Source organism: Mya arenaria, chromosome 10 (assembly GCF_026914265.1).
Source record: "Mya arenaria isolate MELC-2E11 chromosome 10, ASM2691426v1".
NCBI lineage: Eukaryota > Metazoa > Mollusca > Bivalvia > Myida > Myidae > Mya > Mya arenaria.
Window position 1 is genome coordinate 4,211,521 of NC_069131.1, and position 9,797 is coordinate 4,221,317.

The window sequence follows — 9,797 nt, forward strand, 5'->3', positions numbered from 1 at the left end:
ATTTTCACTTTTTGAAATTCACCCTTTTGATTTTCATACTTTTGAGAAGATAGTTAAAGTAAGGAACTTCCAGACCGCCTTCGAGTTTATTTCCTGTAATAATAGTACGCTTAATTTTGTCTCTATTGTAATTCAAAATAATATAAAATATAAAAAGCTTACCGTATTCATGACATGATTTGGTATAAAAATAGTTCGCGTTGGATAATTTTTGCTCCCAGATTAAATAAATGCATTCAATTTTATTGTGTCAAAAATTAATACCTACGGATTTTATACATTTTGACCTGATCTTTTTATTAAACATTTTATTCATGATATTATCTTTTGCTGTACTTAGCCATAGACCTTGTGTTTAACGTGTTGAGTTTCAGACCGGAAAGTTGCCGAATATGTCCATAATCTCAAAGGCTGCTGTGATTTCAGTTTGAGTTTACCAAATTAGAGTTGTAAAGGCTGTAAGTTGTATGATTTTTAAATGTTCTTATTTTAAGTGCAAGGACTTCTACAATTCTTAAAAATTAATTAGCAGACAGGGCACATTCCTGACAAACTGCTCGCATTATGCTAAGATTCTAGAAATAATATATAATACTGGTTGAGAAGCAGTTTCCGACAGTTTTTAAACGTTTTTATTGAATTATTTATTCGTGTTTAAATATCTACTAAAAGTGTTCACATTTTATATAACTACAGCTCAAGTTGCTATTGTCGATATATTTCTAACATGACGTCACATATAGTGTATCTAATAGGGGCGCAAAGAGGGTACTTACGTTGGTCTGATTAGCTTGTGATGAGAAGCAGTTTCCAACAATTTGAATGCGGGGCATATTTGAGGTGCCTGTTGTGTGTTTTTATTATCCGTTTATTTAATAAACTAAATATAAGACTGTAATAAGAGAAATGTTATTTAATTTTTCAGCATTAACAAAAATAATAAACCTTAAAATTTACGACATTCAATTCATACTCGAAATCAGGCAGAGACTGGTTATCAATGATTTTTTATTCATTTCTGATGGAAACTTGTGTTTGTATACATTTAAGTGAATGTGGATGCGAAACAAGCATGACACCAGTGTTCACAAATATGTACACAATGATCATCGTTTGTATAAGTCAATTAAGGAAAACCTTGTAGCTATTCATAGATATGCAGATTAGGTTCACACGCATGCGCAATACACTGCGCGTGCCGATCCCCCACGTGCAAGTTTGTGTACAAAATGAAAAATAAACATTAAACATTAAATAATAATAAAATTTTCGTACGTGTCTCAGTAAGAATTTCAACTTTTGATTGCCTAGTTACCATATAGCTGAATTGCAGTACATTTTTTAAGAAGATCTAAGGAAGGTACGCGAAAAAGCGATTTGTCGGAAACTGCTTTCCGTCGGAAACTGCTTCTCAACCAGTATGTGTATGCTGTCTTTTTCCCGTTGTAAAGAAGAATTTTTGAAACCAAACTGTGCAAGAATGTCTAGTATATACTTTTAGATCTTCATAAAATGTCAAAAAGTGGATTTGTAGTATATTCCCATCATGTTCATTATCTATAATGTATCAAGATTTTCTCACAAATAGGTTAGATATCGAAAATATGATACAAAAATAGTTTCAATTTAGAAATATAAGGTCGACTAAGATCGTTTTATGTAACGTGTGTTTATTTCCTGGTAGCCACACAACAGCCAAAAGAGAACAAGATGTTACGTACCCACTTTCTAGGGAAATAGTAAGAAAGCGTACATTGTATGACAATATAAATCAAGTGAAGACAGATTGTCGGTTAACACTTTCAGATTTAGTGAACGCTGTCAACAGATGTGATAAGTCCAGATAATAAAATTGTCAGAGCTTCTAAAGTCTTCAACAATAGTATTTCAGGGAAACATTAGCTAATTCTTACCATGTAGATGAACTTTGAATTCGCGTGTCTTGTGTTTCTGTTGTTGACATTTACATGTACGTTCGGAAACCAACATCGCATGAATCTATATCATCGCGTCAATTTAAAAGTGAAATTGTTCAGGCGAAATTATTTCTAGATTATCTTTGATTTAATTGTTTCTAATACATTGATATAATGTTATATTGGATAATCTAACACGGCCATCTTAATGCTATTTGAGGTCAATAGCCTAAACGCTAATTTAGTCACTTGAACGCTATTCAATCGGACCAATTAACTGATTATTGCTTCCTTATTAGTCATTTTATTGTTTATTGATTGTTTTTGCGATACATTTATCAGGGATTCCCTTTTACAACAATTGTTTAACGCGTAAAAGAATTTGCACAATGTTTCAGTGTATAATTAGATTGCGTCGCATATTGTTACAACGTTGATTTGCGTACTTGTGATTAGATCTTATTAAAGGAATTAAACTAAGGACTCATGTTCATCAAATATTCTTAACCAACATAAAATAACATCTGATCAATTTGCGATGTGATTTCCATCACTGTCAGTATGTAACCACAGCCAGGCCTTCATGAGCTAGACACAAAGTAGGTCAAGAAGTTGCTGCTGTGTTTCCACGTAAAATAGAGCATACATTAAGTCATGACACGTTTATTGAATGGCGATTTAATTCTGGTGAAGAGAGATCCTTGTTTGACAGGTATATAGTAAGTGGATGTCAAGTGGTGTGTAAATGCTAGAAAGTCAACTTGTAAGAGCTCGGAAGTCATCAATATAAGGGGAAACATTATCAAATAACTCAAATGTTTCGTTGGAATGTTTTCGCGAGGGTGATGTTTTTCATGGTATTTTAGCATCCGGTATTCTTCAAAGCATGTAATTTGTTACTTTCAAATACATTAAAGGCAATAGACACTAAATGATACAATTGCAAGAAAAAAAGAAACTTGTCAAACACTTGAATAAAACTGATATCGCTGTGCACATTGCATTGAATTTTACTTATTGAAACATGTATCGTTTCCATTTTTTGCGCATTTTATCAATTCGAATTTTAATTGTTGTGTCTACCACGTAAATCCCAGTAAATTTAAAAATAGCGTCGGTATATATATATCTGTACTAATCACGTGACTGTCACATGCTAAATATACTCACCATAAACTGGGAAACCATTATGCGCTACTTTAAAACGGGTAAAATCAGCTGATACAGCGACAAATATTGTCTTAATTGTGTACAGTGATGTATGTTTGGTCTGATACGAGCTCGTTTTCTTGGCCTGTTTTGAGAAAATACCGTATTTGATGATGTTGCGACCATCTAGAATCTATTTTTCATTAAGGCTTCTGTATTTCGGACGTGTGGTATCTTGATTTTGAATCCAATGGAAACTTTCACTTAAAATATGGTTTTTGCAGGTGTGCTTTAGTTTGCAAATATTGCTTTAAGTCAGAAACTCAATAAAACACAGTACATTCTAGTTCATTTCCAATGTTTTTTAATTTGCCTTAAATTCAATCGTACAGTCGACCTTTGGAGATAGTAAACACGGACAGATTGTTGTTATTTGAGACCAAGCGGCAATTTGTTTTGCTGCCTGAACACCATTTTTCTGCAATAATAGATCCTATTCAGTTTGACAATTAAATTGATAAGTTTTTCCTTAACAGTCATTTTATTGATTATTGATTGGTTTCTCATATATATTTATCGGAGTTCCCAATTTAGCAACCATTTAAATACCCTTTTGAATCGTTTGCACAATGTTTCAATTGCGTTGCATCATTGTAGTCTAATGCAGTAAACAAACGTTTAACTTACGCAAAGGTGATAAGCTTTCATTTTCAAAGCACTGAAACAGAACAAAGTGTTTTGTGTTAGTAAACACATGCAACACATGAACAAAGAATACCTTGAAATGCTGATGCATTTTACGAGAAAATTAAAATGCTCTTGAAAAATAATGTGACAGGCATACAAATGATTCAAATATTTACACAGCTAACATATTTTACCGGCAATTCTGCCAGTAGTTAGTACAAGTTTAAACTAGTTCAGAGTAATATAAATTCAAACACTTCATATAAACATAGCATACTAAACTTATTCTTTTAACAATATGTTTTCATTAGAATAAACGGAAGGAGACGAGAACATGATTTACGGCATGAGCGATCTAAATAACATTTCTGAGAGTCTCAAGAGTATCACATTTACTTAAATAGGTGATTGCTTTCCATATTTAATACTAACGCCCTGAAGTTTTGAAATGGAAAAAGGGGCATTTCAGTGATTCTCCAACCATCTTCTACCACGAGACCCAGGCGCCCCTAACATTCAATGACCTTTAGGTCATTTCTAGGATTAGCAACTATATTTCTGACACACGCTTTATATTCTAATGTAGTTCGTGACCTTAAGATATGTTGTCGTACGCCTGTTGAAAACATGGGCCAACTAGTACATCAATAATCTTAAAATTATGAACGGCACAGATGGCAACAGGTTGATTCATTTTAAATCTCCAGCCTTGTTTCATTCTGGCTTAAGTTTAATTCCCACAAATATGTAGCATAACAGTGATGGTACAAATAAAAAAAATCAATTTACGATTAAGACCGATTATGATTATTTATTAAGCTTGTCATAATGTACCTTGTAGCCACATAACAACAAAACGAGGACAATATGTTACTGTTGCTTTTCCACTTGAAAGGAGATTGTAAGAAGTTAAGTGTGCATTGAATGGCATCATAAATAAAGTGAATACGGATTGTTGGTGGACACTTTCAGAGTATTTAACGTAACGATGTCAACAGACGTGAAAAGGTCCAGATAATAAAATTGTCAGAGCTTAGGGTAAACGTTTGCTGATTCTTAACGTGTAGCTGGAACCTATATTCGTATGATTTTTTGTCCCTGTTGTTGAAACACACTTTGGAAAACCATCATAGCATGAATTTATAAGGTATCATGTTGCTGGATCCCATCGATTGTGGAGTGGAAATGTTCAAAAACCAAAAATAGAAAATACTAAAAAATACGATTAATTGTTGTAGTTGTGTTAACATACTGTATTAAGAGCAAAAATAGCTTTTCACAAAGAAAGGGAAAATATGATACACTTTTAAGAACGAATCTAGCGTATTTATGATTCAATTGTTATAAATACTTGATACAATTTTCCAACAGCGATAGCTTAAGACCAATAGTCAATATTTAGTGCTGCCTACACGCTATTTAGTGTCACTTAAAGCTATTCAATCGGACCAATTAACTGATAAATGTTTCCTTTAATGTAATTTTATTGTTTATTGACTGGTTTGTCAGGTATATTTATCTGGGGTTCCATTTCAAAACAATTTGATAACCAGTATAATGGTTTGCATAATGTTTCAGTGCATAATAAGAATGCGTCACCCAGTAGAACAACGTGGACAGACACTTGATTTGCGTAAGGGTGATAAGCTTTTATTAAAGGGACTTAAACTAGTTTGACGAATTTAGAACACAATGTAAATATGTTAGTCGCATTTTACATTTAAGTTAGTCAAGTCAAGCTAAACTATAATTACTTTTTATTCAATCTTTGAAACATGTGTATTGAAACTTTTTCTTTATATAAACATGCAAAGTTTTTCAAGATTTATTTATTATCATATTACATGCACGTGATTGTAACAAATTAACAAAAGTATAATCAAAACAAAAAAAACATGTTTTAGTATGTATACAATGTACATTATTCACATCCATATCAAGACAGTAGAGATATCATCTGCATGTCAAACTTTTATTAAACAGAGAATGAGTTAAATTTTGATAGTATTATTTCACAGAATAAAGCCAGCTACAGAAGTAGTTGTTTTCATCAGTCAAAGAAATACTGGCATACATTGGTGGCAAAAACGATAAAAACCATGATCCCTTTCAATATTTTTCTATTGGTAAACTATGATTCATAGTTCAAAATCTACAAAGAGACAAAGCTAAAGTCCTAGGTAACATATTCAGGTTTTCTTCAAAACAATGTTTTTTATACAATCTATAGACTAAACAATTATATATAAATATTAGACACATTGTCACTCCAGTCTTGCAAAAACTGGTCAAACAGCCTAGACTTACCAATAGATTTAAAATGACTAATGTTATCAATTATCTGATATATACAGAATTCAGACAAACTAAGATAGCCTTAATATGAGTATGCAAATTATAAGCAGTATTATATAAATATCATATGGCAGCATGTGTGACATTGATATTGTCAACCCGAGAGCAGAATGTCATCCGAGGCGTTGGCCTCTGGTGACATTCTGATTCGAGGGTGTACAATATGAATGTCACACATGCTGCCATATGATATTTATATAATACTGCTGTATGTGTATAAGGAAGGCAATGACGTCATGATTTAGCTAATATATTGAAGCAGTTTTTTGCCCTTATATGACATTCAAAATATCACTGCGGTCACATGACCTGACAGTGAATTTTCGCTTGGTCACGTGTCAAAAAGATTGAAAATGTTTCTGATAGTCAAAATATCTCTTGGTCTGGTAATGGGATTTTACCATTGTAGACAAAAGTGAGGTTTAATAATGTACAATATCTTACATTTTCTTTCATCTTTACCAGTAATCACTTTACTCTAATAGCACAACATTCTAGCATTAACATGTAATAAAATTGGTTTTATACCCAAATCACCATAAACATACAATTTGGTGTAGATATGGTCATATTAAGTAGGAATTTACAGTATTTCAATTGAAATTGCTCAATAATTTTAATGTTTTCGAAATCCATACAACTTCAAATCCATACAACAGGCGTTACCATATGATCAAATAAATGAAACTGAATGGAGATGGTAAAATTTAATTTTCGGACTTTAGTCATTAATGCAACCATAGCCTTTCTAGCTTGATCAACAAGACGTTTCTTTGTTTTTGAAAAGATCCCATTGTAATTAAAATTGTACCCAAAGGTATGAAAGGTCATCAACAATATCAAATTTAGTATTATCATAATAAGATTCGTATTTGTTATTGCCAACTTTTTTTGTAAATACAACAGCTTTTGTTTTTGTAGCATTTACACTAAGTTCCACAATAGTCATGCATAGCAAACAAAGCATTCTGTAACTCAACCTGACGCTCAGCTAATATAACTGTATCATCAGCATACAACAATATATTCATATAGTTTAAAATATCATAATTGTTCACTGCTTAAATGATTACAGGGCGCTCTTGACAAAAAGTATAAGACTTTAAATTTTGCCGTCATATATGATTTAGGATCATTCAAAAACAGCGAAAATAAAACGGGTGACAAATGTTCACCTTGCCTTACCCCCGCATGGCTAGCAAATACGTTTGGTTCTGGGTGTACATAGATTGTTAATGTGTTCACTAGAGGATTAAAGGGGCGGAACCCGCTGCTCCACCACTATTCCCGCGTCCCTAAGATCGTCCAAGTTAATTTTTATATCAATATCTGGGTGAAAAGGTAATAAAAACGCTCAAAATGCACCATTTCGAACTAAAAATTGTTAAAAAAATGTCTTGGGGAGTACCCGACAACCCCCTGCCAACATCTTAAACTATTCTAATTAGGATCTGAGGGAGGGGCTAATGTCAAAAGACTGCGAGCCTTAGTCAAACACCTCTTAACGCTGATGTTAGATATCTTAAACCACGGACATATGGTTCACTAGTATTTGAAACATATCTCTTTCCCAAATACAATCTTTGAGTGGGTGACAACTGACATATTTTGTTAAATATATTTATTCATTAAATTTAATAGTTTCGGCATATTATTGGTGTCATCATCATCATCATCATCATCACTTTTGTATGAAAATATAAGTTCAAACAATACAATAAAAACCATAAGGTCATGCCAAGTATTCATAGTAAGTGTTGGAATTACCGCCTTAAAATGGTTAGCCTAACATATGACTGGGTGTTAAACTAGTTAATTAGCATACAGCTTCCAAATTAATTGTATATTTCTATATAAAAATACAACTCTATAATTAGGTATAACATATTTTGACAGAAAAACGCAATATTGACAATAAGATGTGCATAAAAAGATCCAAAACTCTTACTGTGATATAAATGCTTTAGTTCTCTTATTATCCTTAGGTTTAAGACTATGGCATGAAGTATTATAAGATGAAGATTTAATTTGTATTGGCAAATCTTCAAAGGCATGCATCGGGGTTAAACATAAGAAACATTGTGAAGTCTCCCAAGCTCAATCAACTCGGCATAGTAATGCCAATGGGAGCAAACGCTCAATTATATTCAATATAACATTGGATTGCATACAGGATTGGAGACATGTTGATCTTAAAACTGAAAGTTACTGGAATTATACTTGATAACATTTTATGGAGTCAGACATAAAAAAGATTCATTGTGTGTGAAAAGTGATCAAAAAGTTAGGGACAACGATAAATCATTATTCGAAATAGGTCCCTTGTTAAGGATTATAATAAAATAAAATATGACAATGTATGTCATACATTGCCGAAAAGCTCAAGTAACCCGACTAATAGTTTATGTTTAAGGCTTTGTAGGCTTGAATATATATGCAAAAAGCTACAGAAGTTGCGAAACAAATGTTCAATCGAGTTTCTATCAGTTGCTTTATGTGTTTGTTTATAAAGAAAGACAAATTGCGAAGAGACATTAAGACTAATGGATTACAACAAATATATTGCGTACTTTCAATGTGTGGTTTATCCAAAGCCTAGGAGGAAAAATGAGCTCTATGTGAAGCATGATCTGCCGTATTCTGCTATTGGAAGAAAAGCAAAATTCTGCCTAATGAGCTCAATCGGCTCTTTTGGGTTTTTAGTCCCCCACACTATGTACGGTACTCAACCCATTGAACTAACTGAATTATCCGACTCTCCTCTTCCCAACACACCACCCACAGGACTGGGTACACCGAAAATGCTGATTGTGCAGTCTGAACCCTATAATACTGTAAGAAAGGGATGAATGGTAATCAGCTGATCAAGCGAACTTGGCGGCTAACTCACCCCATCCCACCACAACAAAGTTTTGTACACTTCAAGCAATGATTTCTACAGACAATGTTGTTTTAATGGCGCGGAAAGCTGGAAAAATACTTAATCATTACTTAAAACTTAGATTTCGTATATGTTCAAGCTTTTTCTAGTGGAAACAGTGTGATTCATGTAAAGATGAACATCTAGATATAAATGTAAATGCAAAGATACTTTCGTGCAACAATTAATATCTTCTCTGAAACAAGCACATATAAGAATTTATGCAACAACAAATTTCATTTCCTTATTGTTTATGGCATTACAATGGACCTTCATTACGCGGATTAAAAAATGTTTTTTATCGCCGACAGCCTCATCACATTTTCGTATATCCTAACTTCTATTTACGAGATATATCTCGAAGCTTGCCGGGGATTGCCGAGTTGTTACGATTGATATATTACTTGAACGCAAGGTGTTATGGGAATCTACCTAATAGGTATGATGCCCATTTCGCGTTAGAAAATTGTCTGCTTCATATATTTACGGAAGCACGTTATTGCCAATTTAGTAAATATATTTGACGCAGGTTTGTTGAAATGTTCAGTATCTTGAAATTTCTATTTCTCTTGAAAATTTGACTGGGTCAAGTCGATTTTTCGATTTATTTGCTCGAGTTTTCTATTCGTTAACTCAAAATTTCGATATACTCACTCGAAATTTCGTCTTAATTTCTCATATTATCAACTGATCTAAGTTTAGATTTTGACTTATTAACTCGAAACGGCTGGCTATCTTCTGCTGCGTTTATATGTGTAGATTCATTCATT